We start from the raw sequence: 9,726 nt of genomic DNA on the forward strand, positions 1-9,726 counted from the left end.
TGTAAAGCAAACCAAAGGTTCAGAAAGGGAGGGAATGTTTCCCTGGAGTGTGAGTAACTGGGTAGTGATGGTGTACGGGAGTAGACACGATTTTGTTCTACAGAGCATTTGAAATTTTAAAACTTTTATTTTTAGATATTCCGTGTCTTTTCTTTTAGATTTATTTATTGTGGAATAAGTGTTTACATTTAAAGCAAAACAAAGTCACAAACCTTGTGTGAAAGACCTAAATGTTAAATAAAATCCATCAAACCATCCCGCACTGAAAATAGATGTGGAAGTGCAATCGCCTGGAGAGTCCCTGCCTTGCCTACTTCTTCCTAACTGGGCTCCATGGTTATGTACATACCTGGGAGATAGCAGCAGGAGGAGGCCTTTCGATCCTGCTCCACCATTCAATGGGAAGCAGCTGACCATCCAGCTCAGTCTCCTGTTCCTGCTGTGTTCCAATCTCCTTTGATGGTTTATATCTAAGCCCTCCTTTGGCTTCACTGCCTTTTGTTCCAGTGACGTTGTTGTGTTACTGTGTGGGTGTAGGCGGGAGTAATGTGATGGTGCTCTTCCTGGAGGATGCACTCAACCTCCCTCTTCCTCCTGCAGTAACATCAATTGGGTTTCAGCAACTAGAGATAGAAACCGTTTCCAGGATATGGGCATCACTGGCTCAGCCAGCATTTATTCCCCATCTCTCGTTACCCTTGAGAAGGTGGTAGTGAGCTGCTGTCTCGTACCATTCACAGTCCATTTGGCGCAGATAGACCGTTAATGCTGGGAGGGAGAGAGTTGCAGGATTTTGGCCGTGTGATTCTCCATCTTTGGTTCTTCACATGCTGGTTAACGTTATCACGATCCGCACATGATGTTGATATTTCAGTCTGCAAATCTTCACCATCTAGCACCCTATATAAAGTATTATGTACAGATTAGAAATTCAGAGCAGACAATTCTCAATTCTCTGGAATATCTTTTCCCCTTTCTTCCCCCAAAGTTATAACCCTCCAACCCAATTACTCTCTCCCACCATTCTGACTCTACTACCCCCTAATACACACCCTCCCCATTCTCACGGGAGTTGCTGATAAACAGATCTATGCCACCACTTCCCGTCCCTGGTTAGACTCTGCACCCTTTCTGCATTCACTTCCTTTCCCTTCAGTTGCTGCAAGTCAATAATGTAACAGCAGAATGTAACAAAAGGAAACAGACAGGGAGGTGGCAGATCCTGGATAGAAGAACCTTCAATCTGGGAGAATGGGTCAGATCCTTCTTTGTTTCCCATTAGTTGATTCCCACTATTACAATGAATTGGGGATGGAGAATGGTCCTCCATGGGTGTGGTGACACTTTGACCCCCAACTGATCAATACTATAAGCAGATGCATTCTTCCTCCAGCCAATCACACAGTGTGAAATACTTTCCGCAAAGCATACTTACCCAAAGCCCATGCTCCAAAACCCGCCCACATTCTATACATGTACAGTGCCGGGTTTCCCCACACACGTGTGGTCCCTGCTTCAGAGATTGTGGGAGTTGTAGTCCCCATGAAGCCACTGGAGTCATATCTCTGGAAAGAAAATGAAAAGTGTGGACTGGAGGGTGTTGTGTGTAGGATCCCCATTCAGACACACAGAATATATGGACTGTCACTGGGTTTTACTGAGACATCTGATCCACAACCTGATTTTCTGATGTAAGGAATATAGATTCAGACAACTGGGGCGTGGGGTGGTTAACAGGAGTAGATGATTTAAGCAGAGGTGGCTCAATGGTTAGCATTGCTGACTCACAGCGTCAGGGACCTGGATTTGATTCCAGCCTTAGGCAACTGTGTGGAGTTTACACGTTCTCTCCGTGTCTGTGCGAGTTTCCTCTAGGTGCTCCAGTTTCATTTCTCAGTCAAACGATGTGCAGGTTAAGTGGATTGGCTGTGCTAAATTCCCACAGTGTCCATGCCTGTGCAGGTTAAGCTATTAACCATGGGAAATACAGGGAATGGGTGAGTCTGAATGGGATGCTCATTATCGGGTTGGTGTGGACTCCATGAATGAATACCCTGTTTCTGCACAGTAGGGATTCTATTCTATTCTCATGAAGAAGAATGTACTTATCTCAATGTGCTGTGAATCTGTGGAACTCCCTATTCAAAATGCAGTGGATGCCAGGACAATAAGCAAATTTACTGAAGAGATACAGATGTTGAATTTGCAATGAGATGAAGGGTGAGAGAGAACAGGCAGGAAAATCCAGCTGAGACCGAGGTGAGCTCAATCACCATATTAAATGGTGGAGCTGGTTGGAAGGGCTGCATTGCCTCTCCTGTGCCCAGGGCTTATCTTCTTACGTCGATTCTCCTGTTCCCTGGATGCTGCCTGACCTGCTGCGCATTTCCAGCAACAATTTTTCAGCTCTGACCTCCAGCATCTGCAGTCCTCACTTTCTCCTCAAAGACTTCAACCTACTGCGAATCCTCTTACAAGGATGCCTTCCTTGAAGAAGCTCTCTTCCTCCCTCTACAAAGATTTCAGTGAGTCCCTCTCTCACTGCATCACCCAGGTCATCTCCTCTGCACAGAAGCTCTTCAGCCACATTCTCCTCATTTCCCCTCCCCCCACCTTGTCTCAGTCAAATCCATCGAATTCAGCACCGCCTTCCTAACCTGCAATCTTCTTCCTGACCTCTCCGCCCCCACCCCAGTCTGACCTATCACCCTCACCTTGACCTCTTTCCACCTATCACATTTCCGACGCCCCTCCCCCAAGTCCCTCCTCCATACCTTTTATCTTAGCCTGCTGGACAAACTTTCCTCATGCCTGAAGAAGGGCTTCTGCCCGAAACGTCGATTCTCCTGTTCCCTGGATGTTGCGCTTTTCCAGCAACACATTTTTCAGCTCTGATCTCCAGCATCTGCAGTCCTCACCTTCTCCTTCTTACGGTAATAACTGGAAAGCTGAATCCAAAACTCAACACCTTCACCAAAGGAGATTTTTGGAAAAAGCAGGATAGTCAGGTGGATTAGCGTTCCAAACTTAGATAGTGAGGAAGTATGTGGGAGATAACGATCTTGCAATTTTAAACTGAGGTGAGTTAAAAATCACACAACAACAGGTTATAGTCCAACAGGTTTAATTGGATCATGATGAAGGAGCGACACTCCGAAATGTAGTGTGCTTCCAATTAAACCTGTTGGACAATACCTGGCGTTGTGTGATTTTTAAAATTTTGGTCACCCCAGTCCAACACCGGCATTTCCAAATCATGTAAACTGAGGGGAGACAGTGATTTATGGTTTTAGACTGTGTAGTACATTCACACCGTGCAGAATACTCTGTTTTGAATATCTATCCTATAATTAATCACAAAGCGAAGGACTCTGATGTGTGGTTTTTAACTTTACCCACCCCGCTCCAACACCGACTCCTCCACATCAGAATCCTGACAGACAGCCCCACTGAAACTGAAGTGCCTGTCAGATACCTGACTGAGCCACAGGGGTGTGGGGTAGAGGTATGTGATTTAACCACAAATTGTTGAGCTGAACTCGACTTTTTAACTGCCGTTGCCTTGGAGATAATGTTGAGAGACAGCGTCCATTCAAAACCACAAACCACAAAGGTATAAGAATGGGAGTGGCACATCGGTCAGGCGGGGAGTTACCTGATGCTGCCTGGAGGTTTTCTACATATACACTATCCAGGTAACTGCCATGTTTCATCAATAAAGACTCAAAGAAGGCCTCTCAGAGTTCTGTACCTAGTTATTCCTACCCAGCAGGGTTCAGGAATATGAGGACACAGCAGTCAGTCTTCACAGTGGAGATTACGAAGAACATGCCAGTAATTGATAAGGAAACTGAGGAAGGTGAGGAGCAAGAAACAACCATCATCACGAAAGCGTTAGAAGTGGGCAAGCTAATGGAGCGAAAGGTAGACAAGTCTCCTTGCTCAGATGAAATACATCACAGGGTGCTACCAGAGATAGCAGGAGAAATAGTCAATATACTTGGAGTCAGAGCATCCTACAGCAGAGGCTGGCTCTTTGGCCCAAACTGGCCCATTCCGGCCAAAATGTCCATCTACGCAAACCCGAATTCCATGCACTTGGCCAATATGCTTCTGACCCTTTCCTATCCATGTGTTTGTCCAAATGTTTTTTTTTTCATTTTGTTAATGTACCCACCACAACCACTTCCACTGGCAGCTGAGTCCACATACATACCACCCTCTGTGTAAAACAGTTGCCCCTCAGCTTCCCTTTCATTCTTTCTCCTATAACCTTAAACTGATGCCCTCCAGTCCTTGATTCACTGGGCAAAAGACTGAGTGCATTCACCTTACCCATGCCTCTCATGGTCATATAGACTTCGAGAAAAGATACCCCCTTCTGTTTCCTCTGCTCTGAACAAACAAAAAAAATCCTCGCTTGTCCAGCCTCTCCCTGTAACTCAGACCCCTGAGCGTGGGCAAAAATCCTTGTAAATTTCTTCTGCACTTTTTACAGTTTAATAACTGAAACCTACATTACATCCATCACATTTCCAGTATTTCCCCACGGCGCTGGAACCGATGTGACAACGCCAATGGATTACAAACCATGATCGATAATTAACTCCTTTACAACAATCCCGTTTTCATCGTTTGTTCCATGGTGCAGCTATCCTGGTCTCTTTCTGGTTGCATGGTTAACTAAAACCTTGTCCTCATACAAAACAAATCTGTAGCTTAATTGTTCCTGGAAAATGTGCCATATTTTTCAGACTTTTAAAAACAAATGAAATCTCTCTCCACAGTCACCACGCTAACATGGACTTGGCTGTGTCTCAGTGTTTTTTTCCAGACACACTGACATTTGAAATATTCGCCCATGGACAGAATACACACCTTTCCTTCCACATGAAAAGGCCAATGATATTTAGATCGGCACGGATCAAGTAAAAAATCAAAACTGAACATGAAATTCAATTTGAATTTCACATCCGGAAATCCGCCATTTTAGTACCGGACAGAGAAAACAAGATACCACCGTTAATACCGGGTGGATCTTTATAAGACAATGATAGTATTAAATTGTAGTTTCCTTGTTGCCCCAAAGCTTTAAATCTCAGTCTCACAATTCCTCTCTCTCTTGTTAACTGAAGACCAAACCAATCTCCTCACTCCTTTCCTCCACACCCAGTTCTCACACACTCTCTCCTCTCCTTGAATTCAGCTTCCTAGCTCCTGCCTGCAGGCTAAGAACCAAAAAAAAAGGTGGCACGATGGCACTGCTGCCCACAGCACTAGGGTCCCAGGTTCGATTCCAGCCTTGGGTGACTGTGTGTGTGGAATTTGCACATTCTCCCCGTGTCTGCGCGGATTTCCTCCGGGTGCTCCGGTTTCCTCCCACAATCCAAAGATGCGCAGGTCAGGTGAATCGGCCATGGGAAATGGGTCTGGGTGGGTTACTCTTCCGACGGTCGGTGTGGACTGGTTGGGCCGAAGGGCCTGTTTCCACACTGTAGGAAATCTAATCTAATCAAGTCTATGACTCTGACTCGGAGCCTCCTGGGTGTTGGTGAGTCCTCCTCCCACTTCCCAGGGTTTCCTTCCTGGTCAGACCCAAACTGATTTTTTTTCCCCAATCTGGAATCTCTTATTTATTTCCCCCAACACGGACCCTCTGATAAGAACCAGCCTGCACACACTGGCCAAATCATATCTGGTTGAACTAAAATGAACCACATTAGAACTTTAATTGCTGGCACATCCTTGTTCCTTTCCATAATATTCCTGAATCTTCACACGAGTTCTGATAACTTTCTACAAAATGCTTCCCCCCACTGATACGCCGACCACTTGTCATGATACCAGGGCTGGGACCATTCCCCTGGGTCCTGTTTTCAGAGGGAAGAAGGGAGGGAGCAGCCAATGACAGATTAATCCCACAGATCCACAGCCTCCCTCCCTGGCACTGACCCATACTGCACATACGCCAACAATTGGCCAGCACTGCGCCCGTGCACTGGTTGCCCCTCCTACAGAGGTAAAAACAATGACCGCAGATGCTGGAAACCAGATTCTGAATGAGTGGTGCTGGAAGAGCACAACAATTCAGGCAGCATCCGAGGACAGGCAAAATCCGAGGCCTGTCCTCGGATGCTGCCTGAATTGCTGTGCTCTTCCAGCACCACTAATCCAGAATCCAGGCACTCCTACAGAGCATGCTCCAGACCACACAGGAGCCTGGGTGATTGACAGCATCCGCTGCCCAATAGGGTGGATGGGGCGGGGCTGGAGGACTGGGACAATGGGATTGTCAGCAATTAATGAATGTGGAGGACACTTGGGGATGGACAGTTCAGTGAGGGACAGGAGCAGTGCAGCAGCAGGAGGGGATCCTGGACAAACTGAGCAATGGGAGAAACTGACAGGAGAGAAACTACAGGAAGATTCTGTTTGGAGGCTCAGGCAGGGACAGTTGGGAGCTTGGGCATGTTTTCCAATCAGCCTCTTCAAAGATGCTGTTACTCAACTTTGAACCCAAACCTCGTGTTTCAGAGGTAAGGACACTACTACCGTTTCCTGGTGGGCTAGTGGAATGAAGGGAAGATTTTCTCAGTCTCACTCACATGGAAACTCCATGAGCTCCTCCCACTTACTGTCTACGGTGGGGATGGAGGAGACAGAGCAGACGGAAGGGAATGCCTTTCAAAAGGAACTAACTGGCATTGGTGATATTAACAAGATTCAAGACACAGTCACTATCACAAAGCTGGTGTACATGAACTTTATCCAGAATATTAACGCCTATAATTGGGTGACGCAGACCCCAATGTCCTGGGTATTAATAACGGCTTTGTGTGTGAAAAATCACCTCTCATGAACATGAGTCAACTTTTTTGAAGAAGTAATAAAGAGGATTGATGAGGGCAAAGCGGTGGAAACGATCTACATGGACTTCAGGAAGGTGCTCAACAAGATTCCCCATGGGAGACTGGTTAGCAAGGTTAGATCTCACAGAAGACAGAGAGGACTAGCCATTTGGATATAAAACTGGCTCAAAGGTAGAAGACAGAGGGTGGTGGTGGAAGGTTGCTTTTCAGGTTGGAGACCTGTGACCAGTGGAGTGCCACAAAGTATTGGTGCTGGATCCACTAATTTTCATCATTTATATAAATGATTTGGATGTGAATATAGGAAGCATTAGTAAGATGACACCAAAATTGGAGGTGTAGTGGACAGTGAAGAGGATTACCTCAGATTACAACAGGATCTTGATCAGAGGGTCGAATGTGCTGAGGACTGGCAGTTAGAGTTTAATTTAGATAAATGTGAGGTGCTTCATTTTGGAAAAGCAAATATTAGCAGGGTGTATACACTTAATGGTATAGTCCTCGGAAGTGTTCCTGAACAAAGAGACCTTGGAATGCAGGTTCACAGCTCCTTGAAAGCAATCGCAGGTAGATAGGATAGTGAAGAAGGTGTTTAGTATGCTTTCCTTTATTGGTCAGAGTGCCGAGTACAGGAGTTGGGAGGTCATGTTGCCGCTCTCCAGGACATTGGTTAGGTCAATCTTGGAATATTGTATGCAATTCTGGTCTCCTTCCTATCAAAACAATATTGTGAAACTTGAAAGTGGCCAGAATAGTATTACAAGCACGTTGCCAGGGTTGGAGGATTTGAGCTACAGGGAGAGGCTGAATACACCGTTTTCCCTGGAGTGTCAGATGCTGATGTGTGACCTTATAGAGGTTTATAAAATCAGTAGGGGCATGATAGGGTAATTAAACAAGGTCTTTTCCCTGCGGTGGGGTTGGAGGCACGATGGGGTGTGGGAGACCGAGGCGGGGGGAGAAAGCGACAGGCGAGGGAGACAGTTATTTTATAGAACTGCAACACAACCCTGTTCCTGTTTTCTCTCTGTCCCCTTCAATCCGTCTGAAGAGCTCAGAACCAGTGCATAGTGCCTGGAAAGTAGAGCTTCAGGGTGATCAAGTGCTGAAGGTTGCATTTGGGACGCTGACCTTTATTAGTCTGTGCATTTATCAATAAATGGACCTGGGTTCAATTCCACTGTCCTTGATTCATATCTTTGGCCAAAGACGCGCCTGTCTCTGACCCTGACTAGTGGATCCCCTGTCACTATAGCTCTGACATTCTCCCTCCTCCCGTTCTGTGCAGCAGAGCTATCTGTGGTGTCATGAACCTGGCTGTTGCTGTTTTCCCCTGAGAGACCACCCCACCTGTTCCCAACCTTATAGATCCCCAAGCGGTGCAGAATATCTGTTTGAGAAGGGGAATGATCACTGGCGAGTCCTGCACCCCCTTCCTGAGCCTTTTACTTGATCTGATGGTCACCCATTCCCTTTCTGCCTGTGCAACTCTCCCCTGCAGTGTGACTAACTCACTAACCGTGCTGTCCATAACATTCTCAGTATTGCTCCACAGTGAGTCCACTCTCAGCTCCAGGTCTGAAAAACAGTTTCTCAGTAGCTGCAGATGGACACACTGCCTGCACACATAGCCGTCACGGACAATGGAAGCATCCCTTATGTCCCACATTGTGCATTGTCCCACGGTTCTGCGGTCTCCTGTAACAACATCTCACTACATTCATCTAGTTACTCCCATTAAGAGAATTTAAATGAGTGAGCAACCAGCCTTCACTTCAAACACACCCATTATACTAAAAACATCTTTACTTAAGCTGATCTGTTGTACTTTTAAAAACTTAAATACTCCGCAGGTATCACTGACAAATTGACTATTCCCATTGGGACTGTGAATTTCTGAATAGCCTGAAGTAAAACGGAGTTTCAGCTTCACCTTCTCCCTGCCTCACCTCACTCTGTTTACATCCAACTCCAAAACACACTCATTGATCCAAGCAGCCCTCACAGTGCAGCCCTGTCATTTTCATTGTCTGCTCACACCTACACTGCCCTTAGCCTCCTGTACTGTTCCAATGCATCTCAATGGGAGCTCAGGAACAGCATCTCATCTTTCAATTCAGCCCTTTCTAACCCCAGAGTCAAAATGGACTTCAGCAGTTTCTGAATGAACAGACAGTTGTCAGAATCTGGAACGTTCCACCGGAAATGGTGCTGGAATTTGAGTCCACAAGGAATTTCAATGAGAAATTTGCAGGGAATTGGAAGTAGGGAGTTTACAGGTTAACATCATAAAGTGGATGATAGGGACTAAATCTGACAGTTCCTGCAAAGAGACGAGGTATAATTTGGATAAATCTGTGCTCTCTACTCAGGGCAATACCTCCTTCCACAGCTGCAGGGCCAAGAATTAAACACATACCCCGAGGGTGATCCAACCATGAACCTGAACATAGTTCTGCTTTTTGCTTGACAAAAATATTGAAACTATTTTCCCACAGACAGAACAGACAAACCTTTCTCCTTTCACAGTTAAATGCCAATGATATTCTGATCGTGATGACTCTGTGGACTGTAGAAACTTGCTTTTCAGATCCCAGTATCAATTATTCTCAATTAAAATCCTATAAAATGAATTAACAAAACAAAGTTCATAGTCAGTGCAAGATGAATAGTGAAGACAAACACTTCTTTTGGTATGTGTTGGATGCTCCTCTTCAAATCGCACCGCCCCCACCCAGGAAGAGGACACGTGCATGCTCCTTGCTGTACCTTGGCCCCAGATAAAGATGGCAGCCATAACCCAGTACCTCTCACTGCCTGAGGACCAAGCCACCTTCCACTTTGCTGCAAACGTGGG

At 45.9% G+C, this 9,726-nt stretch overlaps 1 long non-coding RNA gene across 1 annotated transcript; it reads right to left on the reverse strand.

Moving 5' to 3' along the window:
- Positions 1-297: 297 nt before the first annotated feature.
- LOC122547463 (uncharacterized) lies at positions 298-9,488 on the reverse strand. Its single transcript, XR_015759289.1, has 3 exons — positions 9,383-9,488; positions 1,436-1,565; positions 298-900 (listed from the first exon to the last, which is right to left on the reverse strand). It is a non-coding gene; the product is annotated as an uncharacterized LOC122547463 (long non-coding RNA).
- Between the last annotated feature and the right edge of the window lie 238 nt (positions 9,489-9,726).

Source organism: Chiloscyllium plagiosum, unplaced genomic scaffold (genome assembly GCF_037043375.1).
Source record: "Chiloscyllium plagiosum isolate Xiang-an unplaced genomic scaffold, Cpla_swu_hap1 HiC_scaffold_14, whole genome shotgun sequence".
In the NCBI taxonomy this organism is placed as follows: Eukaryota; Metazoa; Chordata; class Chondrichthyes; order Orectolobiformes; family Hemiscylliidae; genus Chiloscyllium; species Chiloscyllium plagiosum.